The sequence below is a fragment of the Chanodichthys erythropterus genome, chromosome 23 (assembly GCF_024489055.1).
Source record: "Chanodichthys erythropterus isolate Z2021 chromosome 23, ASM2448905v1, whole genome shotgun sequence".
Taxonomy (NCBI): domain Eukaryota; kingdom Metazoa; phylum Chordata; class Actinopteri; order Cypriniformes; family Xenocyprididae; genus Chanodichthys; species Chanodichthys erythropterus.
The window spans coordinates 4,427,371-4,452,787 of NC_090243.1; positions in this window are offsets into that span (position 1 = coordinate 4,427,371).

Genomic DNA, 25,417 nt, shown 5'->3' on the forward strand with positions numbered 1-25,417 from the left:
TCCATCCATCCATCCATCCATCCATCCATCCATCCATCCATCCATCCATCCATCCATCCATCCATCCATCCATCCATCCATCATTCTTTCGTTTTTTGACCCATCCATCCCTTTTCTCCTCTTTCATCCATCCATCCATCCATCCATCCATCCATCCATTTTCTATTTTCTTCCTGTTTTTTTGTTACATTCAAAACATCTTCCCTTTTCCCATCCATCCATCCATCCATCCATCCTGTTTTCGATTTATTTAACCCTTTATCCATCCATCCAGTTTGAGCCATACATCATTTTCCCCTTTCTTCTTTTTCTTGTTCTTTTTCCATCCGTCCGTCCATCCATCCATCCATCCATCCATCCATCCATCCATCCATCCATCCTTTCTTCACTCTTTATCATCCATCCAATCCATCCATCCATCCATCCATCCATCCATCCATTTTTGTGTCCTTGTTCTATTCATCCATCCTTCTTTCCAGGGGAAAGAAATGACTGCAATAAAACATTGAGTACAAGTCATTGAAATAGAAAAGAGAATATTATGCTGATAGTGATGGACCAGATGGACCAATCACAGTTGATTATTATTGAGATTACAGGGGTAGATTTCCATTTGTACCTTGGGTGACAAAGAGGTTAGCTCAGTAATCTGGGAGAATTTACCATAATTCTTTCCATAAAAGTGTCTTTGCTGTTCACTTAGATTTGTGCAATTCACATTTGCAGATTTTTTTTCTCCAAATTTGCTAAATATGAAACCAAATTGATTTGGAATGGAACAGAAACACCTATTACTTTAAAATCCTCTCTCTTACCACTGTATCTAAAGCAGAGCTGATGGCCTTTTCAAGGAAAAGACATGTGTCATGTTTTCTGATGAGTATTTGACACGGAAGCCTGTAAGTCTCGTCAGACTTCATTTGCAGTCCGAGGGTGCCACGCACTTATGCAGTAGACTGAAATCCCTTATCTGCAGACTGGTTCAAGGTTCAGTGCTGTTGATGACGGCTCATGACAATCCCGAGGAGACCAAACGAAGATGATCTATGATTTAAAAAGAAATTAGAGATGTGAATACATGAACGAGTGAATCACAGTAACATTATTTATTGATTTATTTATTGAACTGTATCTCCTCTTTGTGGTGAGGGTCGGTTCTCCTTTTGTATAAATTAGAAATCTTTAGTAGGAATTGCATTTGAGACATTTGAGCCAAATTAATTTTAATTGCAGGTATTACTAAGCCTTGAATTGATAGAATGTCACACTTTTTGTAATAATTGTTAGATTTTGAAAGAGAGTGGTAAGGGCAGTGTGATTTTTTTAAAATAAAACTTTCATCTTTTAAATAAAAAATCAGTATTTGAAATGAGTGTGGTTTCATGGTATGAATGTAAATGTTGTGACATAAGCTGCTTTGTCTACATTATAGATACTTTAATCAATTTGTGTTGCTTTGGCTGCATACTTATTTTTTGGGGGATTGATTATTTTTTCATTTGAAATGTTTTTGTTAAATAAAATGTCTAGTTCATAATTAATTATTAAAAATATGTTCATTTCTAATTATTAACTTGATTTCAATGCTCTTCTGAATTCACATGTGACATTTAGTTTTAGTTACTTGAAAGCTCAGCCTGATTTCTCTTGAATGTTCACTTCAAACCACAAGAAAGCAAACAGTCATTGATGTTGCAACCTATATTTCAGATTTGTCAAGGGTAGAAATGCAAAGTGTTATATTGTTTTATTTTTTCTCAAAGTTTGAGAACTTTTATCTAGATGCAAACTTTCTAAAATCAAGGACACTTCTCAGATATCATTCTACCTGTCCAACTGTCAGAATATTTTACAGGTTTTCCCCCTTCAAATGTTTTGCCAGGATTCTACTGATGTGCAGCATCACTCAGACAGCCCTGAATTGCACCACTAAAAATCTTAGTAAGAAATAATTTGTTTAAACATAAAATCTGCTCAGATATCTACAACTATCAATTCATTTTAAATGGAGTTAATTTTGTAAGGCCTTGATGTTATGCGGTATTTAAGCAGCAACTAAAATAATAATACTTAAAGGGGCAGTTTCCCGGACAGGGTTTAAATTAAGCCAGGATAGGCCTTAATCTAGAATAGTTAATTATAGCTTAAAAAATGGCTTTCTGTAAAACAGGTTAAGTACAGATTACTAAAACCTGGACTATGAAGTCCTGAATTAAAATAAACTACATTAATTTAAAACCAACTGTGCTAATCTGAATTAGCATGAGAGAGGCTACCTAGAAAACATGGAATGAACCAAGAAAAGCTTAAAATTGCATGGAACTGAGAAGCAAATCCAAGGAAAACAATGGCAGCAGAAAAGGACTGCAATCCAAAAAAAGCTGTGGAAAAAAAAAAAAAAATTAATGTCTGGAAATCTGTTTGTAACAAATTCAATTTAAATAGATTAATTCTATATATATATATATATATATATATATATATATATATATATATATATATATATAATCCTATGAGTATTAATGCTTTTGTTTTGTTCTTTACATAGCAAGAAACTAAACATAACTATTTACACATGTGATAATCGGTGTTGGCAGTCTAGAAATGATACTGGTTTGATTCAAAGCACTTATCATAGTGGTTGTTTTATTATATAAAAACGGAAAATTTTGTTAGCTGGTCCTCAAACCAAACACTTGGGCAACATTTCACCACAACGGTAATCTCACTAAAAACAGTAACATAACAAAAACGTTTAGAACAATAAACAGTAAGAAGTCTTTCTATATTCTCATCTTTCTAAAAAAAAAATTGCACATTTAAAATAACACATTTTCAACATTTACTCTCCCAATTCAGCCCGGTGCATAGCATGATGGGAAGTGAAAGTCCTGTTTAATTGGGTTACTTGACTGAAACATATTATTTCAAAAAGAAACCATCAAGTGAGTTGTAGTAACCATTTCAAGTCAATTTAACATAAAGCAATCACATTTGAACCAAAAACAATGGTGTTAAATCAAAATAAATTGTTTAAATAAAGTGAACAGCATCAATATATATATATATATATATATATATAATATATATGGCTGTGATTCGTCCGTAGGTAATCACAGCGTGCTGATATACAGCCATATCCATAGGGCCGTTTCATAGTCAACGCATCTGTACGCATACGCGTCCCCGAGGCTACGCATCGTTACGCTTCGGCCGCCATTATGTGTCGGTGCGTAGCCAAATGTCGTCCTAGTTTTTGATACGCGACGCGCCGATGCACGCAATACTATGCGTTGTCGGTGGGGGCGACATTGCAAGTATTGTACATTAATTCAAATATATTGTGTTTACAGAAGAAGAAGGTTTGAATACAATAGCGGGCGAAGAGGAAAAATTATGCGAACTTATACGTATTCATCCACATTTATCAGCAACAGAATCATAGAACAGAATACACTCCTCTTCAGTTGCCATTTTGATCTGAATATCACGTGACCCGACTCTACTAATATCACCCGACTCTACTACCCCCTGTTGCGTGAGCGGTGTATTGCATACACGCATCGCCCGTGACGCTTGCGTCCACTGTTTAGACTATGAAAGGGAGCGCGTCGCGTTGAATATGTAACGGCCCATAGGCGTAATTTGCGGGTGAGACATGTCCCCACCACTTTTTGAAAGGGTCGATATTGTCCCCACCACTTTTTGAAATATCTCGCGGCATCTCGCGGATATCTAATACACAAGAAACACCTCTAGTTGATTATCAATTTGTGTTAATAATAGGCGATCTGGCGCTGGGATGTGTTGTTTATGAAATCATGTTGAGTGCTCGTCGCTGTTATCAGAGGCGCAACAGTGTTCTCTTGGCGCTCGTGCACACTGCGCAGTGTTCACACGGACGAGCGCATCAATCTATCGCTCTGTTGCAGAGACTCTCTATTCGTTACGTTGAATCACAAAACAAAATACACATAAACGTGTCCCTGCTCTTGATATACAATCACTGACAAACATATTTGGTAATTTCATGCTAAATGAAAATATTGCCTCCAGTCCATCAGGACAATCTATTTCCAACAGCGGATCCACGTATTTATTAACTAATATACATACTTTCGAGTAAGGAAGAAACGATCATATTAATTTTAATTAATATTTAATTTTTATATCATATTATTGTAATAATACAATTACAATATTGCATTAGGCTACATTCATTCATCAAGTCGATGTCCATAATATTACATCCATTATAAAAGTCCATTTTGAATGTCCGCTGAGGAAAGCGATCTTGTATTTAAGAAGTCTATACAGAAAAAAAAAAAAAAAAACGACTTCCTTTGCAAAAAATCCTTTCAATTTAAAAGTCTCTTGTGACTGACTGACTGACTCGTAACTTTCACTCAATCGATATTACGCACTAATGGACATATTTATATAAAATAATATTTATTGAACAACAAATAAACACAATTGTACAGTTAAGTCAAACGTAAAGCACTAGTGTGCTGTAGATAATTACCAAATGCTAAAAAAAACAAATGATATAGGTCACCCTTTACGCCTGTATGTGGGTTTTACAAATATTTAACGAATGAAAAGGATTTTAAAGAGCTTGTGACAAAACCTCATAACTCCATTGGATCTTCGAATTGTCACTCAAACCTCATAAATCCACCCCACCTCGTGAGTGAAGTGCCGCACGCAGTTTGGACATCTCGTCTATGCAATGCAAAGGTAAATAAAGATATGATGTTTGAAGAAAAAAACAAAGGTAAAGCGTTTTCTTTGCTCAGAAAACACTATAAAGGCTAATGTTTTGTGTATTTGAAGAACGGAGAACGGTCTAAAGAATCCCCGAAGCGCTCAACAGTGTTCCGTCAGCTTTTGCATATTTATATCTGCATATTTGTGATATTTACCCCAAGGGCATTTTTTCACCTATCTTATTTCATTTTTTTTTTTTACATTTGATCAATAAATTCAATAAGAAAAAACAAAGCAGGACTGTTATGAATCAAATTAAATAATTTACACTGAAAAATTACAACTGCATTAAATAATGTTACGATACTCTTTAAATATTTTTGAATATACAAATAAGAAATGTTGGGAAAATTTAAACATGAAACTGAACTGGCAGTAGGTGGCTGTCCTAGTCATTCATTCAAACGATTTGTGCATTTGCGCATGCAATTCTTGAGTGCACGCCACGAGCACAGTATAATGACTGATTGGACAGTCGTGTTATTTTTTTCTGAGTTTTACCGACATAGCCTGACAACATCTCATCTGTACACTGTTGTTCAACTGAAGCTCCCTCGTCATCACCTGCACCTTTTCCTTGCTCGTTTGACTTGCGCCTGGCGCTGAGGCGAAGTTGGAATGCGCCTCTGAAAAGTGGACAGTTCTATATAAACGCAGCGTTTTACTTGGCAATGTTTTTAAAAAACGATTTTTATTTTTGGTATTTTATATTCACCCGGGAGGGATATATATTTTTTTTATCCCCACCAGGGATAAAAATAATTCAGCAGAGGCAGGGATACATAGACCAGACCATAAACCATTTTGATTACACTCATGCTGATATTGTACTATTTGATGATCAGTAGTGGTTCGCTAAATATAATAATTCAATAAGCATTTAGGCTACAATAAGCACTTAACTTTTAATATATAACCTTAAAAATATATATTAAATAGATAATACAAATATCTAGATAGCTGGCTAACTAAAGTAGGCTAAGTTTGAAAATGATATAATTTGTACATGGAGTTATTATAAAAATATACTTAATTTCTTTACAATTTATAGGTGTTGTTTTAACAGTCAATTATGTAAGTTTGATGGTTAATAGCTTCTAGCAACATTAAATCCAGGAGAGAAGACAATTCTAAAGAAAAAGCATGTTTGATTAACATATAACAAAGATTGAGCGCGCACGCAATATCTGCGCGAGAGCGGATAACGCCACGGAAACTGCCTCAAATGAACTATAATGACGATAAGAAAGCTGTGTGCGCTGCATTCAGAGGTTCTTGATTCTCTAACGATTTTTTATTGGTTAAAACGAATGTAGAGTTAGAAGCCCGAGCACCCACCGGATTTCACTGCATTGAGATGCGCGTCCTGGAAGCCTCGGGTGCCGCTTCACATTGTCACTCACCGCATAATAACGAACTCTCACACGCAAAGATAATAACAGCAGAAGCTACGCGCAACACGTGAAATAATCAAACCAATAAGTCTAAAAACAGCTGTTGCATTTTACCGCGCAGCATATGCATCAGTGTAACAAATCAACATAATAAATAAAAAAATCGCTCAGAAATCTGGGCTACGCCACTGGTGTAAACGGACCAAAACGGAGACTTTTGAAAAGATGGCGTGGCTTCCCATATTTGCTCTGCATATCCTTGATGACTCTGTAAACAATAACACGGAGACTGACCTGCGATCATTGCTGGCTTTGTTGTAGTTTTTAGCAGCCACTGTGCAGTGAAACTCTGCATTTTTGTAATACTACAGCTACCTGGGCAAGTGGCAACTGTTTACACTTGTACGCGCATACCCAGTGTGTATGAACGGTCATGTGACATGCATTTTTGGCCATGTAGTGTAGACGGAGATCGTTTCTGAAATGCTGTGGAAACGCCAGTGTAGATGAGGATCGTTTTCATTTTAAATCTGCGTTTTAAAACTAGTGTACTAGTGTAAACAGGGCCTTAGACAGCTCTTTAGAATTCTCAATTCTGATTGGTAAGTCACATCATCTTCATAAAATTTCCAACAAAAAGCTGAGAAAATCATGTTTTTGTCAGAGACTTCATCAAAATGATGATCGAGTCCATCAACACCCCCAAAGCTTGCACAGTGTTAAACCTAGCTTTGGGTTCAACATTTTTCTCTGTAATGGCAGTTAAGTAGTTTTGATGATAACATTGTGCGTAAGCAACTTCTATCCACTCTTTCTGGTTTACGCAGATCTTCTTCTTCACTTGTTTTTAGATCCGGAGCTGCTGTACTATATCTGAAGATCCGTAGTGAGACAGTGAGTCTCACTCAACAGTGAGAACACGGATTGCTGGATTTAAGGACCGGTTCACAAAGAATGCTGTTTTAACCATAAAAAAATTTCATATGAGACGCAGGTAAGTGAAAGAAAAAAACGCAAGGTTTTCACTTATTTTAACTTGAGTGCCATGTTTTAGAACACTGTGTCAAGCGCAAGCTCTGCAGAAGGCACAAACGCATCAATCAAACGTGCCTGTCTATCTTTGTGCTGGCGCAATATGGCTTCCGTCGCATCATCAAGGTGGTGGTTGAGGAGATTTCCCCCTTCCGTATGTAAAGCACTTTATAAATGTAACAAATTGATTTGTTTACATATAAAAACAATGAAAAAGTTGTGCAGTGGAATACAAAAAAACATGTTCTTTATATGAATGACCCTTAACAGATGCATTTTATTCTGCTAATTCCATCGATGGTGAGGAAGGTCTAGACACAATTTTTAAAAGTTGAACTTCTTTTATCTTCTTTTATATGCGAGGCACTAGAAAAAAGACATGAGAGTAACTGTCAAACGTTTACATAGAAAACTATGGAAAAATAGAGCAGAGGAATGAAAAAAATGCATTCTGTGCAAACAAACAAAACCCTTAAGGTCATTGCACACTGAGTCCGAAATGCGCATGCGAAACTTTCGCACGTTAAAAAAAAATTCGACCTCACATTATGTCAACCGCGTTTGCACACTGCCTCCGAAACTTTCGTCCCTCAAAAAAATATTCGGATCAGGTTCGATTTTCTGCATTTTTCGCATCCGTGGCACACATTTTGAGAGACGTTTTGACAATTCAGAGCCACCGTACGCGAACGCAAAAATCCAGAATGCCAGAATGTAAACTTTGAAATGCTCGGGATAATCCCGCAGCTCCTTGATGAGGTGAATTCTCCTTTCTCTCTATGCAATCTCGGGATTGAATGGACCCAATATTTCCACTTTCTTGAGAGGAAACAACTAATCGTGCTCACTGCTGCTTGAAGCCTTCATTTTGTATTGTTTTGCATTTTTTTTTTTTTCGCAATGCATTCATTAATACGCATCGGACTAAGTGTGCAAGGTCTCTGTGCGTGATTAATTTTTAGGATTGCCAATACGAAAAAAACACATGCGAAAATTTCGGACTCAGTGTGCAAAGGCCTTTACAGTATCATCATTGCAGACATGGAGCAGGGGTTATGTGTCTTTATCAAGTGCACAATGGTTGTACATTATCCCTATCTTTGCTGAAATTTGGGTTTGTAAAATTGTCAGAATTGTGAGCTAGATGAGGGATGGATAGATGGGTGAATTTAGGACTCCAGGGACTGGTTTGGTCATGTGGGGAAGGCGAGGTGAGGGATGAGTTCAAGGGTTCAAAGTCAGCAAGAGTGGGCTTAATCTGATGGGAGTTCATCCAGGCAGGAGAACCATGCTGAGATTCATAGAGCTAGCTGTAAACCATATGGGACCTGAGATAGACATTCTTGTTGTTGTGTTTTAATGGTCTCTGTCATGCAGTATAGGTTCAAAGACATTCGCTATATAGCCTACAAGACCAGGTGCAGTCTAATTGTTGGGGGAAACAGTGTTTCATTTGTTCAAAAGCTATTGTAAGAACAGCATTCACACCATGTTAAAAGCAAAAGCTGTTATTTAAGCTATTTATACATATGCATGTATGTAGGGTTTATGGTTTATTCATTAAAAAATTGTACTACTTCTTGAAAAGTCACTTTATGCAAAATAAGGAACTTGGTTAACCTAGAAAAGCCGTTAAATGCGGCTTTCCCACTAATTGAAACATACTGCTTTTGAGACTGTGGGTAAAAAGCTTTCCCAGAAATTTTAAGCTACTTTGAATTGCAGTAGTAATCAAATTGACTCCCCTTCACTCTTGTAAGACATATTTATTAAAATCAAGTATTGGAATGCATGTGGTCTTTTAGAATCCTCATTGCTAACATTTTTACAGCTGCCACCCTGAGCTGATGGGTGTTACCATGAGCAAATGGACATATTGATTTATGTGAACGCTGCCTCGGCAGGGTCACAGGGTAACAGGCTGATCAGAATTCTGCGGTTTTGGCTTCTGCGTCCTGCATATAAGCATTTTAACTGCAAGATGTCAGAAACAGCGAGGTGCTATAAATAAAATACAGAATTGATCAGAATTTTGCTAATTTAGAAACAATTATTTTCACCCTGAAATGAAAAGCAATTACAGAGTGGGCGTGGCTTCATTATACTCTAAGTAGGGGTGATGTCATAATGGGAGGAGTTTCACCATCATATTGAGATGTAGAAGAAGCTTATATTTTACTTGTGATTTTCTGGTTCTAATGGGTGGTTGGGTGCTATTGGAATATAAATTCATGAGTTATGACTATAGCAAACTAAGCTAAATGTACTGTATATACAGTATATATATATATATATATCTCACAGAAGTGAGTACACCCCTCACATTTTTGTAAATATTTTATTATATCTTGTCATGTGACAACACTAAAGAAATTACACTTTGCTACAATGTAAAATAGTGAGTGTACAGATTGTATGACCGTGTAAATTTGCGGTCCCCTCAAAATAACTCAACACACAGCCATTAATGTCTAAACTTTTAGCCACAAAAGTGAGTACACCCCTGAGTGAAAATGTCCAAATTGGGCCCAAAGTGTCAATATTTTGTGTGGCCACCATTATTTTCCAGCACTGCCTCAACCCTCTTGGGCATGGAGTTCACCAGAGCTTCACAGGTTGCCACTGGAGTCCTCTTCCACTCCTCCATGATGACATCATGGAGCTGGTGGATGTTGGAGACCTTGCGCTCCTCCACCTTCCATTTGAGGATGCCCCACAGATGCTCAATAGGGTTTAGGTCTGGAGACATGCTTGGCCAGTCCATCACCTTTACCCTCAGGTTCTTTATCAAGGCAGCGGTCGTCTTGGAGGTGTGTTTAGGGTCATTATGTTGGAACACTGCTTTGCGGCCCAGTCTCCGAAGGGAGGGGATCATGCTCTGCTCATTCATGGTTCCCTGAATAAACTGTAGCTCCCCAGTGCCGGCAGCACTCATGCAGACCCAGACCATGACACTCCCACCACCATGCTTGACTGTAGGAAAGACACACTTGTCTTTGTACTCCTCACCTGGTTTCCGCCACACATGCTTGACACCATCTGAACCAAATAAGTTTATCTTGGTCTCATCAGACCACAGGACATGGTTCCAGTAATCTATGTCCTTAGTCTGCTTATCTTCAACAAACTGTTTGTGTGCTTTCTTGTGCATCATTTTTACAAGAGGCTTCCTTCTGGGACGACAGCCATGCAGACCAATTTGATGCAGTGTGTGGCGTATGGTCTGAGCACTGACAGGCTGACCCCCCCACCCCTTCAACCTCTGCAGCAATGCTGGCAGCATTCATACGTCTATTTCCCAAACACAACCTCTGGATATGACACTGAGCACGTGCACTCAACTTTTTTGGCAAGGCCTGTCCTGAGTGGATCTTGTGCTGTTAAACCGCTGTATGGTCTTGGCCACTGTGCTGCAGCTCAGTTTCAGGGTCTTGGCAATCTTCTTATAGCCTACGCCATCTTTATGTAGAGCAACAATTCTTTTTTTTCAGATCCTCAGATAGTTCTTTGCCATGAGGTGCCATGTTGAAGTTCCAGTGACCAGAATGAGAGAGTGAGAGCAAAGAATATACACTAACAAGAAGCGACACTCAATAGAAAGTTCCATTGCAACACCAGCGACCAACAGCGGCCCTGCGTTTCTGCCATTTTGTGGTGAAAGCGAGTTGGCAGTCCACTAGTTTCTATGGCAATATCAGCTGCTTTGTTAAAACAAAACGTACATTAAAGCTGAAATCCAAATGACAACACAGAATAAAATACCAGTGATCATCAAATCCTTTTAACAGTTTATTTTACAGACTTTGTGTTTGTCTTTCACTTTTTTTCACAAAACATTTGCTCTCTAGAAACCCAGTCAGTCTGAATTAATACCAACATATGAAATTCAATTAAGGACATGCATCAGAAAAATTGGGAATGTTGGACAATAATTATATGAATATAATAGCTTGATTTTGCAGTGTTTTCTAATGTCTGTTAAAGCAAATGTATCCAAAAGGAATTATGCAATAACGGACACAGCAATGCATCATGTATTATAAGATCATTATGTTTGTAGTGTGATCCATTAAAATGTACAATATAGCCTATTTCAATTCAGACCTAGTGGAGTGATACTATTACTCCACTAGGTTCTGAAATATATTGTTCGCTGCAAACATGTTTTTCTTAAATTTATTAATCATTAATTTACTATTAATAAATGTGTATAGTTGCATAAAATGGCAATACTCAATAAAACAGGCTAACTCCGTTATCTCAGATGGATGAATGGTTGGATTCCACAACTGGTAAAATAAAACATATATAAGACAATACAACATTTACTGTAGGAGCCATACAATTTACTGGTAACTTAATTTAAAAAACTGTTCTATTGTGCTTCTGATTTGGCAGTGAAATTCACAGATTTTGGGTGCATAAGATATGAAGGATTCTATGATCCAGTTAGTATTTCCAGCCTATAATGGCGGCCGCGCTACCGAACCGTCATCTAGTGGCTGTTACACAAAAAAGTATCAAAGTGTCACCTCTTGGGTTCTATACTCTTTGGTGAGAGCGATAACACCTAATTTAACACACCTGCTCCCCATTCACACCTGAGACCTTGAAACACTAACGAGTCACATGACACCGGGGAGCGTATATGGCTAATTGGGCCCAATTTGGACATTTTCACTTAGGGGTGTACTCACTTTTGTACACTTGTACACTCACTACTTTAGATGAAAAGATATAATGAAATATTTTTAAAAAATGTGAGGGGTGTAGAGATGTATGTATGTGTGTGTATATATATTTATAAATAAATAAATGAAACAAACACAAATCTATTAAAAACATCTGTTTTTGAGTGACTAGCCATGTGTGTTATTCTAGGACTTATCTGTGGGTGACTGCCAAACTTAATAATTCACAATTCAACCCATTTCCATTTTATTTATTTACAGAAATACAATAAATCACTTGAAATAAGAATTAGGAAAATTAGGTACCCTAACAAGCTTTTGATTTGCTATTGGCCTTAACAGATGCTGCAGACACATTGAATAAATCCAGCAGATGAAGCATTCTGTTTCTGTTTATGCTTTCTGAACACTACGGTCCCTGTGTAACTGCCTTGGAGGCCCTACACACAACAGAAAAAAAACAGCATTGGTTTAATCTCATTGGTGCAAATGCTCTGTACTCTTGCAGCTGGGATTATCATCGCTGGTCTGAGAACAATGGGATTTCATGGAAGCTTAAATTGGAGCACATTGGATGGCTCTTTATCATCCCATTGAGACAAATTTTTAAATGATTCTTTCACAGGGGAGTGATGCTCTCCATGTTTACAAGAGTGTAAAACAGCTTCCCCGGTTGTGCTGAAATTCTTATACAAACAATAAAATGATTATGCAGATTTGTAAAAAAATGATTAAACTTAGCACTAGCTTGGTGCTTCACCATCTGAGGCATATTTTTGATTTGCCATGGTAATATTTAGGTTAATAGCATGTCATGAATTGTTTTTGTCCTATTTATTAATTTATTTAATAATGAATGAATCTGTATTGAACAAATTCATTTTTATAATCTTTCGGAGGCGCAAGAAGAAAACATAACAAATAAAATGTAAAAAAATCTTAAGTAGCTTCCTATAAAAAAAAATAATATTTTAACAAAATGCTTTATCAATATTTGAAAAACCTGGAACAAAAATAAAAAATGAAGACCCTCACGATGACTGTCAGTCAGGTAAGTCTTTTAAAATATTTGATAGTTTGATGTTTTTATGACAAGGTAAGGTTAGTTTATTGTAAAATGCCATGAAGCTTTTCTTCATAAAATTGTAATGTTTATAAATTCAGAATTCATTAAATTAAATAAAAAAAAAAATGCTTTTGTTACCTTGAAAAACAGAAGATGTATGTACTCACATGTATTCAAGGTGTAAGGAAAATATACTTTATATAATCCCTTTTTCAAGATACTGTGTTTTAAAGATAATTTTGTAAAATCCAAATAAGTTTTACAGTTCTTTATTTGAAAGTGTTAAACAATGTTGCTTGTTCAATAAACAATAAACAAATTATTGCACATCCTTAAAGTGCCTCTATTATGCTATTTTAAAGGTTCCTGATTTTTTTTTGGAGGTCTCCTACAACAGGTTTACATGCATCAAATATCAATGTGCATATTTCTAATTTATTGCGGTGCACATGTGGGAACTGTACATTAGCTGAGCACTAACATGAATGACAGATGTAACATTAAAGTTTGTAAAACAAATCTTGCTCCTTTATTTATCATTACTCAGAGAAGTAAGAACAATAGAAAATCTGCATTAATGGACACAATTTAAGGTAAAAGTGGGCAACCGCTGATTAGCAGAAGTATATCAGCTAGACAGTAATAACGGGAGTTAGCCGGTCAGCCCGAGACCTACACAATATAAAACACAAAACTACATATTTTGAACACTCGGAGAAAAATATATACATCAATAATTAATCATACTTACAGGTTGTGATTCTGAGAAGCAAGTTGGTCCAAATTAACTGGGTATCCCACATAAGCAGAAGCTCAACCGAACTGGAATAACTCGCAAGAACAAACCTCTTCCAGAAGCTCAAACATGCTCTGCAACCAATGAGGTTCCATTATTGCGCATTATTCAGGTTCGGTTGAGCTTCTTCTTATGTTCGCTGATCAATGTTTACATAGTAAAAGCCTAAATTAAATCTGTCCATCATAACAAGCAATCGATTCTCTTCAGAAAATTCATATGGATTCGTTTTCTGATCTCCTCATGAAGTTTTTGAAGCGTCAAAGTGGTAGTTACAAAGACAGTCTATGAAAGGAAGCATTCTCTCATTAAAAAGATCATAATTTTTATACCGTACTATTGTTTCCTTTTTGGACCTTTGTTCTGAAAAAAACAACTGTCATTTAAAAACTATTACTAAATAAAGTAAAAAAAAAATCTTAATTTTTGTTCTGAAGATGAACAAAAGTCTCACAGGTTTGGAACGACATGAGGTTGAGTAATTAATGACAGAATTTTCATTTTAGGGTGGTACCTTTAACGAGGTAGAGATGATCACGTTCACTCGTACTCCACGCCTCTGCTTGAATTAAGGTGCCTATACAGAGATCTGTTATGCCACATTAAAGCGTGTCAAAACGGCAATTTATTAGACATAAAGTAAAATATTATAAGTTCATAATTTTTCAGCTTGCTGCTAATCAAAATAAAAAAATCAGTATCTCAGATTATTAGAATATTTCAAATTTCAAGTTCTATTAAATTACCATTCTCAGGGTATAAATACTGGGTTTAGGTCAGTAATCCCAACAGTCTGCTGACTTGACAGTTGTCCAGAAGATGATCATCAAGACCCTCTACAATGAGGGTAAGCCACAGAGGGTCATTGCTGAAAGAGCTGGCTGTTCGCAGAGTGCACTGAATTCGCTTTGTGCACTGTGTGCATTGAATTAATGCACGAGTCCCACAATTTGAGTTGAATTACTGAAATAAATTAACTTTTCCACGACATTCTAATTTATTGAGATGCACTTGTGTGTGTGTGTATATATATATATATATATATACACACACACATACTACAGTTATTAGAATTTCCCTTTTTTATCACAAATACTCTCATTTGTCATTGACAAGTTTTGCTTGAATGAATTAAAAGTTGGTCATTAATGTCTGATGATAGATGCCTGAATGATATTACATCAGGAGTATTTTTTGCAGGGTGGATCAAATAACACAATCTCATGAGGCGTTAAGGGGAAAAGTCCGGTCCAATGGCAATCACAGCATGGTCACGCTGGACATCAACTCAGATTTCATGCTTTATGTTGCAGAATGATTTGAAGGACAGCGATCCCCTTTGTTCCAGCCTGCACTTTTCAGTCTGATCAAAAGTTTGCTCCTTTTGATGTTTTAACCCCTTCTTTTCTTTGAATAAATAACCTTCCTTTGAACCATATGGTGTCCTCTCTGTGCCGGGAGGGGACCGGGAGTGTTGCAACTCCCACCTGTGGTTTTAATTACGGCCTATGACGAGGTGAGTCAGCCAGGCAGAAACAGAGGAATGGGAACAGGAGTACCGACCCCAGGTGTTTCCCCTTCCTGGGATGAACGAAGCGCAAGGAGGAACGTGCAGGAAACAAAGTGTGACCTGACACTGAATGCGTGTCTGCTATTCAGAATTGTCATCCGTTTTTAAATGTTTTCTACTTGGAAAGAACCATGTCGTAACATTCGGACATGTTCTCAAGATCATATTCATCCATGGATGATTGATATTCTGTGTATGTGTGGTACCTCTCCAGCTCCTTTGCCATAATGATCAGTGGATTGCCGCGAGACCTCTCCACTGCTCTTGAGAAGAAGGGCCGAGCCAAGCACCCATCAAATTAAGCCAGCTCAGTTGTACCGCCCTCGCTATACGTGGCGTGATCCTTCTCTTTCCAATACCCCCTGCCCCTGGAGTTCACAGCTCCTCCGCAACCCCTCCTGTACTTCTCAACACTGTAGCCCTCCTTCGTTCTCACTTCTTCTTTATGCACAAATCCTGCTGAGTGTGTGGGTATTTCTGAATATAAGTTGAAAGCCAAACCCTGCAGGTTCGTGTCTTTTAGGACCAGCGCTCAGATCTAGTCCCATGTTTGTCTCAATTCTACAATGCATTACATTTTTGATTTTCTTTGTTGAGTCAAAAGCAAGATGGCTGTTTTGTAGAAATTTGGGTGGATGCAAACATGATCTATCGATCTTCTTGACATATCTTCCTTAATATGCACCGGAGCATTCGAAATGAAGGAAAGTATCAAATGAAAGAAACATTGCTACCTTGAAACCATCTTCAAATGCTGTGCTTCTGAAGCTTATTAATTTCTTACCTGACATTGGTAATACTTTGAAAAGTCAGTTTTATTTTTCGGTAATGTATTCTGTGAGGATTCCTTTGAGGCTGTGGCTCCAGATTTTATTCCTGGTGAACGTTTCATATGGCTGCTGTATGTCAGATGTACAGGAAGCCTGCAGGCTCTTCCTAGGAGAACTGATGCAGTCAGACAACATAAATGGGGTTGTGCAAAAAAACCCTCTTTCTCCTGTGTTTAGTTGGTTTCAAATTAGCATTACTGTTGCCTGTAATCAGTTAGCATTTATGCTAATAAAATGCTATTGATTAAAATCAGTGTGATCAGGTAATATTTCACTGATATGACTTTTGTAGCTTTAAGAATTTATATTTTAAGAAAATACCTTTGATGTGTCACTTACTTTGTGTCAATCTCTCATATTATTATTATTATTATTTTTTTTAAAAAAAGCTATGCTAATAATGCTTCAGCTACATTTAATTCAGTTTATACAGTATAATGTTTCTGTCCTAGTTTGGGTCTTGGTAGTGTTCAGCTTTGGAAACAGTTTATTGTGTTTTGTTACTTGATTCAGATTGATTGTCTTGTAAAATAATAATAATAATCTTATAATCATTTACTCAGTTTCACCCATTTTTTCCCCCACAAAACTAGATATTTCACTGTATGTTCATGCTGCTCATTTTCATACAATGAAAGTGAATAGTGACCAATCAAGAAACAAAAATTACTGATTCAAACTAACTCACAGTAAAAAACGTTGGGTTATTTTATTAACCCAACCGTCGGGTTACACATATTGGGTCACTAGGTTGGGGGGTTATTTACCAAAAATGTTGGGTCATTTTTAAAATCGTTGGGTTATTTTTATTAATAACCCATCTGTTGGGTTAAATGGGGATCCCGTGACGGTTCAAACTTTAACGGTCCAGGCACAGTCAACGGAAAGAAGCTGCTGCAGCCTGATTATGATTATCTATAGATAAAAATAAATAAATAAATAACAACCAGCACACAAGTTGCTGGTACAATAGCTTTGTGTGAAGAACATATTCATTATTAATATTCATATATTATAATTATATATTATAATAATTATTATTATACATTATAATACTTCAGCTACTTTTAATTCGGTTTATACAGTATAATGTTTCTATCCTAGTTTGAGTCTTGGTAGTGTTCAGCCAGCTTTGGAAACAGTTTATTGTGTTTTGTTACTTGATTCAGATTGATTGTCTTGTAAAAAAAAATAAATAATAATAATAATAATAATAATCTTGTCATCATTTACTCAATTTCACCAATTTTTGTTGTTGTTCACAAAACTAGATATTTCACAGTATGTTCATGTTGCTCATTTTCATACAATGAAAGTGAATAGTGACCAATCAAGCACCAAAAATTACTAAATCAAAATAACTAGATATAAATAAATAAATAATAATAAAAATAATAATAATATAGCACACCAGTTGCTGGCACACTAGCTTTGTGTGAAGAACATATTCATTATTAATATTAATATAACTATATATTAAAATTATTATTATACATTATAATTATTCATTATTAATTTTAAACTACCCTCGGCTATAGATTTGTATGATTTCAATTTTCAAATTTGGTACATTGTGACACATGAGTTTTCAATGATTTTTTGAAATATTGATGTAAACCCTACAATTTTTGAAAAAGTACATTTCTGTTTTTCCTCATAGAAATCTATAATACTGCTTCATAAGAGTTTCCCTGTTCATCATTCACTTTCATTGTATGGAAAAGAGCAGAGTGAACTTTCTGCTAAACACCTCCTTTTGTGCTCCACGTATAGTCATTTGTGTTTGGAACAGTATGAAAGTGAGTACGTGATGACAGAATTTACATTTTTGCTGTAAGAGATGGCAGAAGGGACAGGATTTCTTCTACAGATAACTACTACGCCAACAGTTATATACAGAAGAACAGTACAATGATCCAGTATTGGCAAAGTTTACCCATAATTACCTTTAATAACCCATCAGTCTGTACTGTAGTGTGAGTGTATTAATATTCATTACGTATTATGTGGGAGAGCAGTAGAGGATATAATAACAGCTAGCGCTCACAGCCTCTGCGGTTCCGGTACAGGGCCTTTGTTGAATACGAACCACCCCATTCAAAGGTCATGTAAATGAGAGCATCGGTCTGGAGCTAGCAAAGACCTGCCAATGGAGGAGGAAAATAGTGTAATTGCAGCTTGTGAGACTGATTCCTGACATCCGGTCATACCTGAGTGGCTGTTTCTGTAGCTGAGACCCTTATTCCGATCATTGGCATTCTGTGGGTGGATTGTGGAAGAGAGTTGGGTGCTCTGAAGCACACAGAAACATGTCATAGGAGAGTTGTGGCTGTTCCTATCAGACATGTGTCACAGTGTAAAAGCGCTCTTTGTCACTCAACATAAACCCTAGACTGAGTGGCTGCTCAGGGCAGAAAAGAACTTCCCTGTTAAACTCTGAGAGGGATGTGGAGGTGTTTCACTCGCCGCCCTTCGAGAGCCCTTTACAAAACCTGATGGATGCTAGACAGAAACGCAGACATCCAGTGCAGAGAGGAAAAATCCTTGCTGAAGTTTATTTTTTATATATATATATATATATATATATATATATTTTTTTTTTTTTTTTTTTTTTTTGCCAATTCACTATTTGACTACTTTTTATCCTACATAGTAATTTAAAAATTCTAATAATTTTAATAATTTTTAGTCAGATATTAGATGTGGAGATCTGTCATACTTTTTCTAAAGTGTATATTTCTCAGCATAGGTTTATTTTTATATTTTTATACTTTTACTTTATATAATGAATTATACATTTATACTATAGACCCCTTAAAAGTTTGTAAACATTGCAAAGTTTCCTGGTGGGCGGGGCTTAGCTGGAGGCAAAAAGAGACGCTGGACTCAATGTTGACAAGCGTAAGCTAGCATGTTTTAGGAGAGATTTATTAAACATAGATGCAGAAGAAGGTTCAGAACTATCCGAATATGTACAGTCACTGACTCTGCGGGACCGTGACAGCTATTTTTGTAAATTAACTTAAGTTTTGGATATTTCCTAGACAACATATGAATTACTTTCGGGTGGTTCGGGGTATTTTGTCAAGGCTTATTGTCTAATGTAACCTAACGCTGGGCTAACTATGATTATGGCTAGCAATGTGGATTATTTTAAGAGACCATTCAAAGGATGGCACACACATCTATCGCTGTATGTTTGTTTAACATTTAAGCTAGCTAGTGCGCTGAAAGGTGGCGACTTTTTCACCTATAAAACAAAAAACTTGCTGATTTGTACTAGATAAAACCAACACACCTTTACATATGCATCGATTATTTTACCTGATATGAAGTGTGCACTGCAAACACGAGCATTATTTATGATCGTCTCCGGCCAGTCTGTACGCGTATTGCATTCAACCACAATTATCTTTTTGATTTCTGTGAAGGAATGTCTGCTGGGATCTGGTAAAACTTTAGTTTTGAACCAAAAGTCCTGTTCCTTCTATTCCAGCAGCCAAAAACACAACAAAACGACATTTTAAAGTCAAAACCTCAAACTTTTAGCGCGTCTGCTATGAGTTCTTATTTATGTTTTGCCTCCAGCTAGAGCGGTGACGTCACAGTGACGTAGGCGATTAAGGGGTCTATACTATTATAGTATAAATGTACTATAAATGTTTAATATACATTTATACTATACTATACTATATTATATTTATACACTGTGTACGGAATGATTAGGCAAGTTGATTTTCTGATCATATTTATTTTCCAGGCACATTTTACCAATTCCAAACCACATCAATCTCAATAACTACTATTAATTTTGTATTTAATCATTTATAAGTGATATATAATTGTTCATGAAGGCTGGAAATGAAAAAGGCTTTATATTCAGGTGTGCATAATTATTAGGCAGGTTTTATTTTACATACAAAACGAGCCAAAAAAAAGGATTTAACTCTGCAAACAGCATTTTGGACAGCAAAATGTGCATTGGATCAGCAGGGTCAGACAAAAACAGGTGGAGAAGAAAAGACACACAATAACTGCAAAATAATTAAGAATTAATGTGAAGAATCAAGTGTGAAACCATCAGGAACCTTTTAGTCTCCAGCTCCACCAGTACTGAAACCTACCTGAGTCTCCAGAAGTGCAAGATGTCAGGATCTCAGAGACTTAGGTTAGGTAAAGAATCCTAAAAAATGACCCCCACTTAATAAGAATCACAAGCTGAAGTGTTGTGAAATACATAACTATTGTTTTTTTTTATAGGTTTTATAGACAGACAGATTGAGAGTGACTCTTGTAGGACCAGCATCACTTCCTCTTGTACCACTGTTTGAAGTATTTATCTTCCAGAATCTGGCAGTAAGTTTTGGAAGATCATTTTGGAAGATCATTTTTCATTCCATATCTGCAAGACAGACTTTTCAGGATAGTAGATGGACTAAAAATGAACTCCCACACCTTACAGCCAGATTCTGGAAGATAAATTCTTCAAACAGTCTGCTACAGTCTACTACTAATACTAATGACCGGTTGACATGTAGTTAGTAGAATGTCTAAAGTGAACTACTGAAATAAAGTGCTCCCTTATCACACAGTTAATATTTTTGTGGAAACTGATTTTATGATCAATTTTCTATTCTCAAAAGAACAGCATTTATTTGAAATAGAAATGTTTTGTAAAAGTCTATACTGACACTTTTGATTGAATTTCATGTGTCCTTGCTGAATAAAAGCATTAATTTCTTTTATTTAAAAAGTCTTACTGACACCAAATATATTTTTATAATATAAAAAATGTTTTTTGTAATATACATGTGACAACTAACCCCTACCTCTCTGTGTGTGTGTGCACTGTCTGAACAGTATGACATTGAATCTCCTATCAACGAAAGATGTTTCATACATTATGACCTTGTCAAAGCTGAATTTCAAAAGAAAAAAAAGGGAAATCTTTTTCTGAAAGACAAATGTAGAGCATAATTATTCTACATCAAGAGGTCACTTGAAGATCAATTGCCTCTAGAACACTTTCAAGTTAAGACTACAGTGAGTGCTGAAACACAATAAACATAAAGTATGTTCACTTCGTCCATACAATGGAGATGATTGTTGTAAATAAGTCCTTTGAGATGTTACTCTTTTTGGCTGTTTTACTTTGTTTTAAAGCTTTAAAGGGCACAGCTAGTAGTCAGAAATATGTAAATCCATATTTCCGCACCGTGTGCATGACTTTCTTTTCTTTTCTAGAAGAACCATTGCACTAGATCCTGTAGCACGGCCTTGTATTTTTGTAACTCCAAAGACCTGATTGACAGTGATTCTGGATTGTCTTCTAAAACTTTCTCTCAGTGGTCTGACTACATATGTGAGAGAGCAAGTGTGACAGATTAAAATGTCAATTAAGAACTGTCAACATAGAATAGGCCTACATGAAGAAGAAACCCATAATTAATGCAAATAAATTAATCTTTAAAAATTTTAATTAAAAAGGGTTCATAAAATGTTAAAAATAGTAAAATTGTATATTCAAAGCACTGAAAGAATTTAAAGATCATTTTCATAGTTTCTTGTGGATCTGTGATCTATTAGTTAACGAATGTTGGTGATTGATTAATTTTGCCTGATGATACATTAGGGGGAGTCTACATAAAGTTCGCTGTGGGAAAAACATCGCTGGAGTTTTTTTTTTTGTTTTTTTTGTAATATTCTTGCCCTTTTCAGGTATAAGATTTAACTATTGACAGAGAGTTTAAAGTAATTCCGTGCATAATGTTTCACAATTTATAGCGGTTTTATTATGAGTTTAAATGAGGTAGTTGATATCAAGTGTAGAACTCCATTTTGTGCATTAAAAAAGCACAAGGTGCACACGAGAAGTTTGTCAGTTTGTCAGTTAAAGTCTTGTGTGTTTAATATGTAAATGAATGTTTTTTCGAATGTAGTTTATTTGCTTTTGAAATAGGTATATGTTCAAAATATAAGAACATTAAGAGTTTCGAGAGAAATACATGTGAGACACAGTATGGCTATACATTGAGAAGTCTTAAAGTATATGAAAAACAGTAATTGAAGGAAGAGAACAAACAAATGTTTAAAGTGTAGATTAATTTACAAAAGGGAAATGTTTTTTATCAATTATGTTTTTGTCATTAATTACTCTTCCTCATGTCGTTCCACACCCGTAAAACCTTTGTTCATCTTCAGAACAAAAATGAAGATATTTTTGATAAAATCAGATGGCTCAGTGAGGCCTCCATTGACAGCAAGATAATTTACACTTTCAGATACCCAGAAAGGTACTAAAAAAACATATTTAAAACAGTTCATGTGGTTCATCCTTAATGTTATGAAGCGTGAGAATACTTTTTGTGCACCAAAAAAAACAAACAAACAAACAAAATAATGACTTTATTCAACAATGTGAAGGGCGATTTCAAAACACTGCTTCATGATGTTACGGTATGCTGGTGCAGAGATGAGGCAGATACGGATTTCCACAAACAATAGATGATCTTTAATAAACACAGGCAGAGTTCACCGAACATACACATTAACACAACAGAGAACGGACGAGGAGTGAAGGGAGTGAGTGCAATATAAAGGGAGTGCTAACAATAGAGTCCAGGTGCAGGTGATGAGTGATGATGAGGAACTGACGAGGGAAGTGAGTGCAGGTGTGGAGAACAGGAGGATTCTGGGAAATGGAGTCCAGGGAAACAAGGGATCTGTAACAGTACCTCCCCCTCCCGGTAGGCGCGTCCTCGCGCCGTAGATGTAACAACCGGGAGGGGGGCGGGCGCCCTGGAGACCTCAAACCGGAGCAGGGGAAGGAGTAAACTGGAGTGGAGGTCTCCAGGGCAGGTCCAAAAACCATGGCGGGTCAGGAGCCGTGGGCAGCCATGGCGGGTCAGGGGTTGAAGGCAGCCTTGGCGGGTCAGGAGCCGTGGGCAGCCATGGCGGGTCAGGGGTTGAAGGCAGCCATGGCGGGTCAGGAGCCGAAGGCAGCCATGGCGGGTCAGGTGCAGCGGGCAGCCATGGCGGGTCAGGTGCAGCGGGCAGACATGCAGCGGGCATACATGGCGGGTCAGGTGCAGCGGGCAGCCATGGCGGGTCAGGAGCCGAAGCCTTCGAGGCGTTGAGCCCAGGCGTCGCTGAAGGACTGGCGGGTGATGGCGGAACCGAAGACTCCGCCGACCGAAGCGCAGCCGGGGCTCCAGAAGGCCGCAGTTGAACACAGACGACAGACAACAAAGTGAACACTAGGGGGAGTGAGGAAGCCAACTGGAAGCGAGGGACGGAGGGACGGAGCGGAGACGGAGGAGTGCAGTCCAGAGGGGAAGGCAGGCTGACGAGGGACCAAGGTGTGAACGGGGGCAGGATGGAGACTTGTGAGGCTGGAGGACTGATGGGCAACGGTGGAGCAGAGGGAGGTTGGAGCCAGGGTGTAGGTAATCGCCCAGAGGTCCGAGGTGGAGATCTGGGCGAGGGGGCTTGAGGTGAAGGTTCAGTGAAGACAGACATGGGAGGCGGGAGCGGGAGGCAGGGAGGGAAAACAGTCTTTGGGCTGGAGGGTTCATAAACACAGTTCATAGGAGCAGTAGGTTCGGGCGGCGGCGGCGGCTGGAGCGGCGGGCTCGGCGGCGGCGGCTGGAGCGGCTGGCTCGGCGGCGGCGGCTGGAGCGGCTGGCTCGGCGGCGGCGGCTGGAGCTGAGGGCTCGGCGGCGGAGACTGGAGAACTTTGCTCGGCGGCGGAGACTGGAGAACTTTGCTCGGCGGCGGAGACTGGAGAACTTTGCTCGGCGGCGGAGACTGGAGAACTTTGCTCGGCGGCGGAGACTGGAGAACTTTGCTCGGCGGCGGAGACTGGAGAACTTTGCTCGGCGGCGGAGACTGGAGAACTTTGCTCGGCGGCGGAGACTGGAGAACTTTGCTCGGCGGCGGAGACTGGAGAACTTTGCTCGGCGGCGGAGACTGGAGAACTTGGCTCGGAGGAGACTGGAGAACTTGGCTCGGAGGAGACTGGAGAACTTGGCTCGGCGGAGACTGGGGTTGAGGGCCATTTCATCCCCTCAAATACAATTAAAATCCCCACAGGCACTGGAGCTGGCTCTGTGGGGACTGGAGCGGGCTCTGGAGACACTGGAGCGGGCTCTGGAGATACTGGAGCGGGCTCTGGAGATACTGGAGCGGGCTCTGGAGATACTGGAGCGGGCTCTGGAGATACTGGAGCGGGCTCTGGAGACACTGGAGCGGGCTCTGGAGACACTGGAGCGGGCTCTGGAGACACTGGAGCGGGCTCTGGAGACACTGGAGCGGGCTCTGGAGATACTGGAGCGGGCTCTGGAGATACTGGAGCGGGCTCTGGAGATACTGGAGCGGGCTCTGGAGATACTGGAGCGGGCTCTGGAGACATTGGGGCCGCTTTCTTCCTCCTCCTCCGCTTACTGGGCCCAGTAGCGGAATATGGGTCCAGCCTGGGGCAGGCAGGGGGTTCGCTGGAGCGGTATGCGGAGGAAGCCGGAGGTTGACTGACTGGCCCGGCCAACCGTGTTTCTGGATGGACCGGACGACAACACTGATCCTGAACCTCTTCTACTAAGAAATTGGAGCCATTCAACCACAAAATTAAATTGATAGTGTCGCTTAAGGAGAAACAAAAAACAGGTTCATCAAAACGGATAGTGTCGTCATCCAATCCATCCAAAAACAAGGAGATCAACTGAGCATCAGGCCAGTCAGACAAGAAAGCAAGCTCCACGAACTCCTCCACATACCTCTCCAGCGAACGTCCTACCTGCAGGAGCCGGATAATGCGTTCGCTGGCTGTTAGAAGAGTGAGAGGCGCTGGAGGAGCAGGAGCCAGGGAGCTGGTGGAAGTCTCCATTTTTTTTTTGTGGAAAATCCGGTCGGTTTGGTTCCGTTCTTCTGTTACGGTATGCTGGTGCAGAGATGAGGCAGATACGGATTTCCACAAACAATAGATGATCTTTAATAAACACAGGCAGAGTTCACCGAACATACACATTAACACAACAGAGAACGGACGAGGAGTGAAGGGAGTGAGTGCAATATAAAGGGAGTGCTAACAATAGAGTCCAGGTGCAGGTGATGAGTGATGATGAGGAACTGACGAGGGAAGTGAGTGCAGGTGTGGAGAACAGGAGGATTCTGGGAAATGGAGTCCAGGGAAACAAGGGATCTGTAACACATGAAGCTTCGAAGCGTTACAAATTTTTTGTTTCGAACCACTGATTCGAAACAAAAGATTTGT